This window comes from Coenobita brevimanus, chromosome 1, assembly GCF_032717465.1.
Source record: "Coenobita brevimanus isolate Jiangsu-jjx chromosome 1, ASM3271746v2, whole genome shotgun sequence".
NCBI classification, from domain to species: Eukaryota; Metazoa; Arthropoda; class Malacostraca; order Decapoda; family Coenobitidae; genus Coenobita; species Coenobita brevimanus.
The window spans coordinates 60,465,819-60,481,566 of record NC_136954.1 but is presented as its reverse complement, the minus strand read 5'-3'; the positions used below and the strand labels follow the sequence as shown (position 1 = coordinate 60,481,566).

Below are 15,748 nucleotides of genomic sequence, written 5' to 3'. Positions count from 1 at the left end.
TGAGAGCAGTGTGAATATAAGTGGTTGGGGAATGGCTGGGAGAAGAAGACATGAGAGGAGGGAGGAAAAGATCAGTAAGGCAGAAGTAGTGGAAGCAATGAAGATCAAGATGGGAAAGGCCCCAGGTATTGATGGAGTGGTGGTGAAATGCTGAAGTATGGGGGTGAGATTTTTGTGGAGTGGATATGAAAGTTATGTAGATTGGCTTGGGAAGAGGGAAGGGTTCCAGAGGACTGGAAATCAGGTATAATTATTCCTTTATACAAAGGAAAAGGGGAGAGAGAAGTATGTGGTAACCATAGGGGTATTTGCCTTCTTAGTGTGACTGGAAAAATATATGGTAGAATACTCATTGATAGGGTTAGGCATATAACAGAGGAGCTAGTTGGAGAAGAACAAAGGGGATTTAGGAAGGGAAAAGGGTGTGTAGGTCAGATATTTGTTCTAAGATGTTTAGTGGAGAAGTATCTAGAGAAGGGAAAGAAAGTGTACTCTGCCTTCACGAACTTGGAGAAAGCTTATGACAGAATAGATAGGCAAGGTGTGTGGGAGGTATTAAGAATATATGGAGTGGAGGGAAAATTGTTGAGTGCTGGGAAGAGCATGTACGAAGGAGCTAGGGCTATGGTGCGGGTGGATGGTGAGCTGAGTGAGATCTTTGATCGAAATGTGGGACTGAAACAAGAATGTGTGATGTCTCCATGGCTGTTTAATATATACATGGATAGGATTGTAAAGGAGGTGCAAGGTAGGGCAGTGGATGTGGGGGTGGCTTTGGTGAATGAGGGTGAGATGTGGAAGATTCCTGTGTTGCTGTTTGCTGATGATACAGTATTGTTGAGTGAAGATGAATGGGAGTTGCAAGGTTTGGTGAATGAATTTGGGAGAGTGTGTAGGAAGAGGAATCTGAAATATAATGTAAACAAGAGTAAAGTTATGGTGTTTGAGAGGAATGAAGTCACAGAATGCACAGTGAGGTTGGATGGTGAGGATATGGAGAATGTGAGTGCATTCAAATAGTTGGGTAGTGTGATGAGTAAGGGTGGAAGTTTTGGGGATAAAATGCTTGAAAGGGTACAGCAGGGAAGGAAGGTTGTTGGTTCACTGAAAGCAGTGATGAGAAACGGGGTGGTGAGTATGGAAGTTAAGAAGTCACTGCATGATAATATGGTGATCCCTACCCTCACGTATGGAAGTGAGGCATGGACCTTGCTAGAAGGGAATGAGTCAGGAGTGAGAGCAGTAAAAATGAGTTACTTGAGAGGAGCATGTGGAGTGATGTGGAGGAACAGGTTGACAAATGAAGAAGTGAAGGAACGTTGTGGGCTGGATGTGGATGTGGTTGAGAAAATTAGGAGACATACACTGAGGTGGTTTGGACATGTGGAGAGAATGGAGAATGAAAGACTGACTAAGAGGGTGTATGTAAGTGAAGTAGAGGGAGGGGAAGACCGAGGATGATGTGGAGGGATGGAGTGGAGAGGTATATGAGGGAGGAGGGAGTGAGTTGGGGGGAGGGTAGTCAAATGGTGGGTGACAGAGCGACTTGGAGGCATTTTGTCTGCGGCCACCCTTTGAAGGATTAGGGCTTCGGGCTACAGATAGATAGTAAAAGGTATGTACTTGGCTACTTGCAACATGGATGTCGAACAATAGGTTTGCCTGTGTATGCAACTTCAAAGAGAGATTTCCAGTCTCCTGTTCTGCCCCTGCTATTGTTGTTGTGGCCCCAGGCTTATTTGAACATAAATCTGGTAGACTGCAGGCTAAAGTTGCCCTTTTCCTGAAGTCCACCATGTTCCTCTTGGAGGATAGGGAAGGAGTTTTAATTATCATGTACAGCATACAGGCATCACACAGGGAAATGTGTGTAGTACTCACTCTCTCCTTTTTACAGTGATCTTTTCTTAATGCTTTAAAGTCTACCCACACACTTTTTGTACAATTTCTCCTCTTCCCTTTTCATTTATGTGGCATTTGTTTTCTTCTTCTGATAAAGCTGAAGTTAGCACTCAGACTTCTCTCCTGTGACTCTCATTTGAGTAATTGCTAAGTCTGTGTGATAAATGTGCATCCTGCTGTGTTTGACATTAATGCTTGATATAGGCAGTACAATGAGTATATTAGCCTCTTTGTGAAGTACTGTATGATAATGAGATGTGTATAGTTGGCTGACATGACAGCTTTCTGCAAGAAGGTGGATTTTAAGTTAAAGGCCTTGGAGTACTCTGTCTTTGCGAGCTCTAAGAAGAAGAAAAATGTCAGTAAAATAAGACAAAAGACACTTGGAATATTAATACCCCGTATTAACATCATTAACCTGTTGACTGATTGGATTTCTCTCAGATGCACAAAATTGTCGAATGTTAATTTGAGTAGAATACTAACATGCATCCAGAGCAGATTAAGAGCTAATCTCTGCTTGGAAATAAATTTAAAGCTTGTATCCAAAAGCCTACTCTCAAAACAGAGATGGCAGACATTAGTCAAGCCTCCGGCTTTAAAAGAGTCATTAGCAAGAGCCATGAAGGAAGTATAGTATTTTTGGGTTCTCTACCATTCTGGTGACTTCACTCTGAAACTCAGCATGCAAGCTAACCACATTTAATCCTCTTAACTGTTCCTTAAACATTCAGCAGATATCAGTGGCTTGCCCTCACCTTAATGCCTCTTATCTATATGAATATAATCCCAGGTGCTTATCCTGGCCGTGCCATACAGTTTATCTTCGCCATATAGTATTATGAAGTCAGGAAGGAATGTGAGAAAAGATTTTAGCCATGAAACGATCTCCAAACCCACATCACCGTTATAACAGAGATTTCTCACACCTCCTTTCTTATCTTTATGTACTATCACACCTCAGTACACCCTGCACATACATATACAGGATACACCCACACATTATCCTTACACTCCCGCACCATTATGCGCCATATACATTTCCTTATAGTGGCACACCTTTGTACAGTTCATGCTTTCACAAATTTCTGATATTCCCCCACACCTTTATAAACCCCACATTCCCGCACCTTCATACACTTAACTCATCCTTACCTTATACACCCTCCTTTCCCACACTCTCCACTCCACACTCTTCACCCCACATTCCTTCCCCAAACCTCTCCACCCCACACTCATTCCCCCACCCTCTCCATCCCACACTCTACCTTATACTCCTTCCCATGCACTCTCCACACCATTTTTCTTCCCACATGCTCTTTCCCATGCACTCTCCACCCCATTTTTCTTCCCACACACTCTTTCCCCACTTTCTTTCTCTCACACTCTTTCCCCACACACTCCATCCCACACTGCCTCCTCCATACTTTTCATTGCACACTTTTCACCTCACTCTCAACCTCCACACTATTCACCTCACTCTCAACCTCCTCACTATTCACCCCATACTTCTTCTCCACACTCTGTCTTGCACTCCTTCTCCATGCTTTTCCCCCCACACTCCTCCAACACATTCTTCATCCCACACCCTCCACCCCACACTCTTCACCCCACACTTTTTCACCCCACTCTCTCTGTCCATACACTCTCCACCCTTATGCTCCACACCCACACTCATTCACACTCTCCACCATTCCATTCTACACCCCACACTCACCATGCCACACTCTCCACCCTCACACTCTCCATGCCCACATTTCTTCTCACATTTGTCATCCCTGGATCTTCCTCACACTGTTCACCCTACACTTTCCACCCCAAACTCTTCATCCTACACTCTCCACCCCCACACTTTTCACCCTTTGTTCTTCACCCTCTACACTCTTCACCCTCTACACTCTTCACCCTACACTCTCTGCCTCTACACTCCTTCTCCACACTCACCACCTCGTACTTTCCTTACCCACATTCTCCTCCCCCCACTCCATCAGCACTCTATTCACTCCCATCTGCCTCCACACTTTTTGCCTTACACTCTCCTCTCTGACATTCTCTACCCCAACACTCTCCTCTCCATGCTCTTTGTCCTCAGACTCCACCCTACTTCCACCCCCATATTAACCCCTGCTTCTCTTACCACCCCACACTCTCCATCCAACACTCCTTTCCTGCATTCTCCACCCCACATTTCTTCTATTTGTCTGTCCATAGCCAGACGCCTTAATCCTGTAAGGGGTGGCACTAACCCTCCACCAGCTCGCATGTTGACACATAGGGAACATGTATGGGTTGGGTATATGGTTACCACCCAGTGTTGTAAATGGTTTCCTGTCTTACAGGAAACCTTTAGGCTTGTCATCCACTGTAAAGCTACTGGAAAGGAAAGAAGAGTAATAAAAAGTGGCAGGAAATATGGGAGAAATAGGAAAAAAGAAATGCAGACACAGAAAAAGTATGATAAAGGTGAAGGAAGAAATAGGCAGCACTACATCAGGTGAGTGGATGATGGTCTTCATCACCTACCACCACATTTCTTCACCACCCTATATTTCCTCCCCACCTCACGTATCTGTGTGTGTGTGTGTGTGTGTGTGTGTGTGTGTGTGTGTGTGTGTGTGTGTGTGTGTGTGTGTGTGTGTGTCTGTCTGTCTGTCTGTCTCTCTGTCTATCTGTCTATCTATTGCCAGATGCCTCAATCCCATTTGGGGTGGCCACAAACAAATCGCCTCCACGTCGCCCTGTCCCCCGCCATTTCACTGCCCTGCTCCCAACTCACACCCCCTCTCTCATATACCTCTCCACCCCATCCCTCCATCTCATCCTCGGCCTCCCCCTCCCTCTTCCCCCCTCCACCTCACTCACATACACTCTCCTCATCAGTCTCTCACCCTCCATACTCTCCGCATGGCCAAACCACCTCAGTGTATTCCTCCTAATGCTTCCTATCACATCCACATCCACATCCACACCACAACGCTTCTCTATATCCTCATTTGTCAGCCTGTCTCTCCATGTGACTCCACAGGCTCCTCTTAAATAACTCATTTCCACTGCTCTCACTCTTAACTTGTGTCCTTCCAACAATGTCCAAGCTTCACTTCCATACGTTAGAGTTGGTATCACAATACTGTCATGTAGTAACTTTTTCACTTCCATGCTCACTTCTCTGTTTCTTATCACTGCTTTCAAGGAACCAGCAACCTTTCTTCCCTGCTGTACCCTTTCAAGCACTTCACCCTCCAAACCTCCATCCTTACTCATCACATTACCCAGGTACTTAAACGTACTCACATTTTCCAATTCCTCACCATCCAACCTCGCTGTACATTCACTGACTTCACCTCTCTCAAAGACCATCACTTTACTCTTCCCTACATTCACCTTTAGATTCTGTTTCTTACACACTCTCCCAAACTCATCCACCAAGCCTTGCAGGTCCCCTTTGTCTTCACTCAACAACATGGTATCATCTGCAAACAACAGTACAGGGAGTTTCCAAACACTACCCTCTCTCACCAGGGCCACTCCAACATCCACTACCCTACCTTGTACCTCTTTTATTACCCCATCCATGTACAGATTGAACAGCCATGGAGACATGACACATCCGTGTTTCAACCCAACCTTTAAATTAAAGAGAAAAGTTCACACAGTTCACCATCCACATGCACTGCAGCCTTAGCACCATCATACATACTCTTCACAGCATTCAGCAATTTCCCATCTACTCCATATATTCCTAATACTTTCCACAATCCTTGTCTATCCACCCTGTCATATGCTTTCTCCAAATCCATGAAAGCCGCATACAACTTCTTTCCCTTCTCTAGAAACTTTTCCACTAAAGATCTAAGAATGAATATCTGATCTACACAACCTCTTCTCTTCCTAAAGCCTCCCTGTTCTTCTCCAACTAATTCCTCTGTTCTTTCTCTAACTCTGTCAATGAGTATCCTGCCATACACTTTTCGTATTATACTAAGAAGACAAATACCCCTATGATCACCACACACTTCTTTTTCCCCTTTTTCTTTGTACAAGGGAATAATTATACCTGACTTCCAATCCTCCGGGACTCTGCCTTCCTCCCAGGCCAATCTGCACGTCTTCCATATCCATTCTACTACTATCTCTCCCCCATGCTTCAGCATTTCACCACACACTTCATCAATTCCTGGTGCTTTCCCCGATTTAACTTTCTTCATTGCTTCCACAACTTCTATCCTACTGATTTCTTCCTGTCTTCTCACCTCCCTCCTTCTCCAGGCCATTCCCCAGCCACTTATACTCGCATTACTTCCATCCTCTATGTTCAACAATTCCTTAAAGTGTTCTCTCCATCTGCTCACTTTTTCTCTCTTCTCCTCTAGTAATCTACCATTCTTATCTTTCGCTCCCCTACTAACTTCACTTCTACCCTGTCTTACTCTCTTCACCTCTTTCCAGAATATTTTCGTACAGTCCCTCCACTTTACACTCAAATTCCTTCCAAATTCCTCATCCACTCTCTTCTTACTAATCTTTTCACCTCTCTCTTTCTTTCTACATATAACTCTCTCTTCCGCCTCTCAACTTCTTCCACGCCCCTATTTCTCATCCATTCATTGTTTGCTTTCTTCTTTTGTCCCACAGCCTGTCTCACCTCTTCATTCCACCACGCTGTTCCTTGCACCCCCCTCCGTCTTCTCTTCATCCCACACACCACATCACATGCTGCACATATTTCTTCTGTGAATATCTGGCAGACACCTTCCACGTCCCCCATCTGCTTCATTTCATATTTACCCAATCATTCCTCCACTTCTCTCTTATATTCTGTCTTTTTCTCATCCTCTTGTAACCTTTCCACTCTCCTTGCAAATGCTCCTTCCTCCCATCCTTCCCTTCTTCTATTTCTCATTCTTATTTGGATCTTAATTCTGGCCACCACCAAGTAGTGGTCAGAAAGTCCACTCCCCCAACCTCTATAAGCTCTTGCATCCATTACACATCTTCGCATCCTTTCATCCACACACACATAATCAATCATTGCCTTCCTTTCATTCAGTTCACTACCCACCCTTTTCATCACTCGCCATGTATGCCTGTGGATCATATTGTGTCTGAAGAGGGTATTGGCTATCACCAACCCCCTCCCAGCACAAATGTCCGCTAACGCACTGCCATTCTCATCTATCTCAGCAGGTACACCCCACTTACCAACTATTCCATGCACCTTCACATTCCCTACTTTACCATTCATATCACCGATCAGAAACACTCTCTCATTCCTTCCAAACTTTTCCATGCACACTTCCACATTTGTCCAGAACTCTTCTCTCACTCAGCTTGTACGATCTTGCGTTGGCGCATACACACACACAATCGCCCACATTTGTATTCCAACTTTCAATCTTACCCACACAATCCTTGACCCAACTGATCCATACTCTTTTATGCTCTTCTTCCATCTCTTACTCACAACTATACACACTCCTTCTTTTGCCCTCTCATTCACACCTACTCCTGCACATATACCCCATTCATACTCCCATTCTCTCACACTCTCACCTCTCCATTTAGTTTCAGTTATTCCACATACATCCACTTTCGCACTCTCTCTCTCTCTCTCTCTCTCTCTCTCTCCAATAAATTGCCAAGCTGCACTTCAGATTATTTTATTTTAATGTAAGTTATGGTGTTTATCTACTTAATTGCCGTTTCTTTAGCGGACAATCTTACCATACCCAGTGGATTTGTGCTATCATATAGTGTATGCCTATATGTGTTTTAATGTGTGCAAATGAATTTTTCTATTTTTATGAATATTTTTAATTCGAGTTCTCACCTGACCGACGCCACTAAGCCTGGCAATCACAGGGCGATATTCAATTTTGAAATCGCGCTTCGACTCTACGGCCACCACCAAAATGTCGTGTGCAGGCTGCTCGTTTAATTATTACGAAATTGGGAAAAATTTCTTTGAAAATAACGAGGCGAGCCTTAAATTTTTTGCAGATCATGGCATTCTGCCCAGAGAAGTTGAGATATCTTAGGTTGAAATAGTTTAGCTCAGCTTGTCAGATGAACCAAAAAGGACCATCAGCGTAAGTTTGGTTACTTTAGTTAGGTTTGGTTAGGTTAGGTTACGTTAGACTTCATTACTATTGTTAGGTTAGGTTAGGTGGCAATCTCAAGCTCCTGCAGGGTTAGAAGGTAACTAAGATTGTCATAGTCATATAGTTATTTATTCATTTGCACAACAGATGAGGCCTCAAAACGCTCAAATGAACTAAAAATCAAATGGAACAAAAAAAAAAAAGAATCAGCAATAAAGTAAATATATACGTAAGTTACTTAACAAATATATTTTATTCCTAGTGTATTACTCGTGTTTGAGATAATGCAGTTACAACGCAAATGAAAGCGGTACTGTTCAGGAAACTTTAGATGATGTATGTAAACAAACCAGAGTGTGCGTTAACCGCAAGGTACATATTGTTCTTGTTGCCGAACTACACTTATAATTATTATTTAAACTTATGTTACTTCACAGTTATATCTTATTCAAAATGCATTACTTGTAACAGAGCATATTTTTTGGAAGATCAATGCAGTGAAATTGCAAATAAAATCGGTACTATATGGGAAACTTGCTTACTTCAGAATGTAAACAAACCAGAGTTCGCAGAAGAATACACATTGCCCTGAGGATTCCGGTGCTGCCTGTTGTACCGAGCAGACGTGCTTCTCTCCTAGGTGCCCGGAGTGATTGTCAGTGAAGTGTATAGCTCTTCCTCGGCAGCTAGTGCTTCCTCTTGCTGCGAGGTGGAGTATGACACAGCCCATTTCTATGGATACTGTGGTGTCGGCCATGGATGTAGCGGAGGCAGACCCTTTCAGGACACCGGGAAAGCGCCCCATAGGCGAGGCTGCCCCGGAAGAGGATAAGGTGACCTCTGGCAAGTCCCTTAGGGTGTCGTCACCACCCACAGCTGCATCGCAGATTGTCCTGGGTGAGGATGCGGCTGCACGACAGAGTGCCGAAGGTGCCGGTGAGTCAGTGCCAGCAGCAGCTGTTACCAGAGTGGTCCCTAGTAGGGGTGAACCAACACCATCCACAGCTGTCAATATGGGTGTCCAGGATGCGGGTGAGTCTGGATTGGCCTGCTTTATCATTAGGTCTGTGCAGGGGTCCAGGATTTTTAACAATCCCCGGCGGCTGTCTGACGCCATCAACTCATCCCCCTTTGCCAAGTATTGTGTAGAGGGTGGTACTAAACCACTGGGTGATGGGTCTTCCCTATCTCTTCATCTCCGCCACTGTGATCTGGCAAAGCTGACCAGCCCAATGGAGACCATGACTACCTTCGGTGAGTGGGAGGTCACGTGCCGCAGGGCCCGGTCCTCTGGTGATGCAGCAGCCCTCAGCTATGGGAAGATTGGGCCAATCTCCCTGGATGTTGATATAGAGGATTTGGTAGACGGCCTCCGGCATTTAGACAACGAGTCGTCTGTCTTATTAGAGGCTTCTAGGATCCCTGTACGTTTTCCTGCCCCAGATGCTCCTCGGTTTTCCCAGTGGGTGCGCCTTGTGTATCGGGGCCCTCTCCCATCCAAGGTGCTGTATGGATACATCTACTACAATGTAGGTATGTATACTCCTACTTTGTTGCGTTGCTATAACTGCCTTCAGTATGGACACACACGGATCACCTGCCGCAACAAGACCAGGTGCTCGATGTGCAGTGGATACCACCCTTTCAGACCCAGTGAGGGGCAGCCCTGTGACCGCAGCCCCAGGTGCTACATGTGTGGTGGAGATCACAGGGTGGTGTCTAAGCTTTGCCCTGTATATCAGAAGGCCTTCAAGATCCATGAAGAACTCCGCCAGGGTGTGACGCCGGCCCAGGAGGTCAATAGACGGTTGCGTGCTCTCCAGCCCTTGGTTCGTCCCCCTTCAGCATTGCCCAAGTCGTCTCCCAAGGTCTCTCAGGTGAGGAAGGGTGTGAGTTTTGCAGACAGTGTTGTTGGCCGCAACCGCTTTGCTGTGCTGGAGGACTTGAGTGATGACTGTTCCCGCCAGGATGTATCGTCAGTGGAGGTGTCGACCAACCCTGCCTCCCCTGCTGCTGTTATAATCCATGAGGCCCGTCCTTCACGTCCGGGCCGCCTCCACCCCCCGGCCCCACACCCCCCCCCACCAAGTGCTCCTTCTGGACTGGATGAGGTCCTTGCTGAGGATGTCGGGGATGTTCCTGCCCTGCCTAGCTCTCCTGACCCACGTCTACGACAGTGTGATCGACCTACAGCCCCTTCAGTGCGTGCCCATCCAGTGCGAGTATCTGACCCCACCTACAGCAATTGTTCACCCTCCTCGGACTGCCCTCCTCCCTCAGGACCTGGTCAAGGCTTTTTTGATCTTGTCTCTGAGGCCCTGCAACTTTATCGTCACGGACTACCATTCCTTGACATCTGTTCCCGCCTCTGGCCCAAGGTATTGTCCATACTCTTGTCCTATTCATGCCAGGCCTGAAACATCTCAGCATTATGTTTTGGAATGCGAGATCCCTTGTTCGGAAGTCACAGGATTTTAAAGTACTCTTACATGATTCGAAGCCTTGTGTTGTGGGGGTATGTGAGACCTGGCTGCACCCTCACCTGCGGCTCCAACTGGGGGGTTTTTTGACATTCAGGTGTGACCGTCCTCAGGGAAGGGGCGGGGGCCTGTTGTTGGCAGTGCGGGAGGACACCCAGAGTGTGCGTCTCGCCCTCACCTCGTATCCTGGGGGACGATTGGAGGTCCTGGCTGTCAGGGTGGCCCTCACGGATGGCTGGGCTTCAACCCTCCTTTGTTACAACCCCTGCCAGGATGTGTCCAGAGAGGAGCTCCTCCACTACTTTGACCAGTTGCCAGCCCCTGCCTTCATCATGGGGGATTTCAACGCCCGTCACCACCACTGGGACCCCGCCTTGGCTGGAGCCCCCAATACCACAGGTTCCTCTCTCTTCCAGGTGCTCCTTGAGTCTCACAGGTTCAGCCTTCTTACGCCTCCAGGTCTCCATACCCGGTTTGCTCCTCACAGTGGACAGGCATCTGTACTGGATCTCGGTTTGGGTGACGCAGTATTCCATCATCCGATGGTCCATGTGGGACCGTACATGGGCAGTGACCATCTTCCCGTCTTTTGTGACTACCTGACATTGACTCCAAGAATATCACGAGCGAGTCGTCCCTCGCTGGCAGCTTCATGACGATAGATGGACGGCCTTCCAGGAGGCAGTGTCTGCTAGCTTCCTGGTCACTGGGGCCTCTCGGCTGAGGATTTTTCACAGATGCTGGTGCAGGCTGGACATAGGGTGTTCGGTCAGTCAGCCCGCCGCAGCATAGGCCGATCAGGGGTGCCATGGTGGTCGGCTGCTTGTGCCTCGGCTGTGCAAGCCCGCCGCCAGGCCTGGCGTGCCTGGAGTCGTTACCCCACACGGGCCCTTGGGGATCATTACCGACGCCTGGATGCAGTATGTAAGCGCACCATCAAGGTAGCCAAGCAGAAGGCATGGTCCTCTTTTTGTTCCAGCCTCTCCTTTTCCACCACATGCTCCCGCACCTGGAGGTTTTTGAAGGCCATGAAGGGTGGCCCGACAACATATTCATATCCCCTGTGTCGTGATGGAGCGGATCTCCTGGATGACCTCTCCAAGGCCGAACTCTTGGCGTCCTTCTTTGCGTCACAGCTGGGTGTTCCACCAACTTTACATACAGCTCCCGAGTTTATTTCTGCCATCCACAAGGGCATCTCAACTCCCCCTGCCAGTGACCTCCATTGCCCGTTCACGGCCATTGAACTCCGGGATGCCGTTGCTTCTCTACACCCGAGGAGGGCGGTTGGCCCTGACATGGTGGCTAATGACTTCCTCCTTCATCTGCCGCCCAGCCTACACAGTCACTTGCTGTCAATTTACAACAACAGCTGGCAGACCGGCACATTCCCTGAGGTATGGAAGGAGTCAGTGCTGCTGCCTTTCCCAAAGCCAGGCAGAGACCCCACCATCGCGTCGTCTTATCGGCCTATCGTTCTTCTGTCCTGTGTGGGGAAGCTGCTAGAAAAACTGGTGGCTCGTCGGCTCTCTTGGTGGCTGGAGTCCCGTGGCCTGCTCTCCAGGGTTCAGTGTGGTTTCCGGCCGGGCCAGGGAGCTTTGGACGTCCTATGTCAACTGGAACACATGGTACATGACACCTATAGACAGCGGCTCTACATGCTTGCCCTCTTTATAGATCTGAAGGGGGCCTTCGATTCAGCCCCACACGATGGCATTCTATACCGCCTGTCGTGCCTGGGAGTCTTGGGCCCACCCCTGGCTTGGATGTCGAATTATCTTGCTGGCCGCAGCTTTGTGGTGTCAGTGGGTGGGGCCTTGTCGGATCCCCATCCTGTTCATCGGGGGGTTCCGCAAGGGTCTGTGCTCAGCCCACTCTTATTCAACGTCTTGCTGTCCAGCCTGCCTCAGATACGTAATGCTACTCTCCTGGTGTACGCAGATGACATCACCATCGTGTCCCAGAGCCCTTCCTTTGTGGAGGCGCAGCAGTTTCTGCAGTCAGCGGCATCCACTTTTTTGGCTTGGGCCCGGAACTGGGGCCTTGCCATCAATGCTGACAAGAGCGCAGTGATGCCCTTCACTCTACGCCGTTTACCATCATCTCCAGCAATTTCTCTGGACTCAACCTCAGTCCCTGTTGTTCGGGAGCATGTGCTGCTTGGTCTCCGGTTGGATGGGCCCATCCTCACTTGGCGCAGTCACATAGAATACTTACGGTCATCTTGTGCAAAACGACTTGACATCATGAAGAGTATTGCTGGATCCCGCTGGGGGGCAAGCAGGGACCTTTTGTTGACGTACTATCGATCCGCCATCTTGGGGAAGATCAACTATGGGTGTTCGGTATATGGCTCAGCATCTCCTACACAACTACAACGGCTGGACACCATTCAGACGACCGCTCCGGATTGCGCTGGGTGCTTTCTGCTCCTCACCCACATTGTCTCTACAGGCTGAGGCAGGTGTTCCCCCCCTCCATCATACCAGGATGAAGTTGACTTGTCGCCGCTACTTTACTATCCAGCGCTTGCCCGATGACCACCCACTCCCGGAGCTCTTTACGACGGCAGGGGTCTCGACATCTCATCCATCGTGGCCCATCAGGTCTCGACGGCCCCTCTTGGTGCGTGCTCTCCACGCTTACCACACTCTGGGACTTCCTCCACCAGCTCGCCACCCTGTCCGATCAGTATCTCCTGTGCCCCCGTGGAGGGACCTGTCCTCGCCTGTGTCCTTAGACCTCCCAGAGCCCTTTTGTAAATCACAGGATGGCCACCTGGCCCTCGCATTTTCCTGCAGATGGCTGGCTCCACCTATCTAGGGTTCATGGCTATCTTTACCGACGGCTCCGCCTCCTCCACCCCTGCAGCAACTGCAGCTGCCATCTTCGTAGAGGACTACTCCATCTGCCAGACATGGCGCTTAGGGGATGCCCATGATGTAGTCACTGCTGAACTCTTCACAGTCTTGAGGGCCCTGCGTTTTGATGTCTCATTCCTCTCCTCGGCCGGTGGTCATATACACTGACTGCAGAGCGGCCCTTCATCTCATCGCTTCTTCTAAACCCTGCTCCATACGTCATCTGGTTTATGAAATCCAAGATGACCTTGCTCAGCTGCTGCAGGGAGGCTGGAAGGTACGTCTGCAATGGATTCCCTCCCCCATGTGGGCATCAGGGGCAATGATGTGGTGGATGCAGCAGCTCGGATGGCCTTGACTTTTCCTGATGTGGAGCCCCTACCCCTTGCCAGCCTTTACTCACCGTCGCCTCTTAGCCACGAGGTGTAGTCAGGCATGGAATGCTGATCTGTACGCCTCCCTCCCCACAACAGCGCTGGGCTTATATCGCTCCGACTCATCGGACCAACCTTGGGTACGCTGTGTCTCCCGGATCCTGGACGTCGCTATCACCCGCCTGCGTATTGGACATGTTGGACTGGCATCACATCTGCATCGGCTGCGACTGCACCCAGACCCCTACTGCCAGTGGTGTGTGAATCAAGAGGAAACTGTGGCCCACTTTCTGCTGCATTGCCCACGCTTCTACTCCATCCGCACCACCCTGAGGGAGCGCCTTGCAACCCTTGGTATCCTGGACTTCACCCTCCCCATCCTTCTTGGTGGGGTGGGCCTAGATCGGCACCTACGTCACTCAGTTATACGCCATGTTTGTGTCTTCCTTCGCAGATCGGGGCAACTTCGCCGCCTGTGATTAAAGAGTTCTGCTACACCTGAACCACCGTTAGGGCTACATCTGACTACACGTCGGGTCCAGCCCTTCAATCAACACCAAGACCAAGACCACATTGCCCTTATTTTAGCATTAAATTTTTAACTGACCAGTAAGTAAACCACATTTGGATAATATCGGTTTTTAGCCCATAATCATTCCCGTGAATTTTATTATGTTCTACACACTCATCTCAAGTTCAACATTTTCCTTATACACTTCCGTCGCAAATTGGTTTTAAGGAAGATATAATAATATTTGGGTGTCCCCATCCCACCCTCCCCCTTCCAACCCAGCTAGGATGACTTGCTGGCTCAACGAAATTCGGTTCAAACTGAGCTCTTGATGCCGGCGAGAAGCGAGCCAATCACAGCTGTCACCAGATCACCTACAGCCAATCAGCGCTTGCACTGCATCCCCCACTACCTCCCGCTTTCATTTCAAAATCAGAGTAGATATGGCAGTCCAGTGCAGCAGGTGTCCCTCAGTTCCCGGCCGCATTTTTCAAAGGTGCTTTGAAAATGATTCAAGCATTGATTTTCTTAGGGCCCACGGTGTTTTGCCCCTGTATGTTCAGTGTCCCTATTTGACGAGTAAGGTAAGGTAAGAAGATGTAAGGTTTGAATAGCAGGTTACTTTCAGTTTAGGTTAGGTTGGGTTGGATTAGGTTGTTAGGTTAGGTTAGGTTAGGTTAGGTTAGGTTAAGTTAGGTTCAGTTCAGTTAGGTTTGGGGTTAGGATAAGTTTGAGCTTTGTATTTTACCCCCGAAACTTAGGTTTTTCTGGCAGATTTTGGTATGATTCATTCCATTTTCAGCTACATTTCAGTCGGAAATGACCATTTTCTGTGTTTCTCCCCTCCCTAAAACCCCCAATTCCCCCCAAATCCCCCATTATTGCAAGGGGACGGGAGGGGATCATATCTCAAAATCTGGTCATTTCTGACGGAAATGATGCTCAAAATTGAATGAATCACATCAAAATCCATCAGAAAAGCCTAAGTTTCTTGGGAAAAGGCAGTATGGGCAGAAAACCGATATTTACCTAGTCTTCCCTAAATTTGCTCAGTACAACCTAATGCTCCTATTGTGAAAAGTGGATAAAACTGAATTGACCTTGTGTGTACTTTTCCATATCCTCATCTTGGATGTGGTGTAGCAGTCAGTTACTGCTGTGATTGGTTTGTTCCTCATGCAGAATTATATGAAGGAAGTAAATCACGTACAAAATATAGGAGAGCTCCCATTAACAAATTATGGAAGTTTGGTGATGGCTTGCTTCATAATTGAAATTCATTCATGACACCCAAATTCCACGAAAGTATCGTGATTAAAACAAGTACTTTTACCACATGGGTGCAGGTCTTCCAAGTATCCTATTATCATGATTAAAACAGGTACTTTTACCACAGCGGTGCAAGTCTTCCAAGTATCCTGTTGAAATGGACCATTCACAGGTTGATTAGGTAAGGTTAGGTTAGAGGTTGGTAAAGTAATTTCTTAACAAATAGGTGTTGCATTTTTATATTTTCTGCTGA

General features: G+C 47.9%; 1 protein-coding gene across 1 annotated transcript in view; it reads left to right on the top strand.

The window, feature by feature from the left end:
• Positions 1-15,748, top strand: part of LOC145399543 (uncharacterized) — a 257,044-nt gene that overhangs the window by 179,920 nt on the left and 61,376 nt on the right. The window lies entirely within an intron of this gene.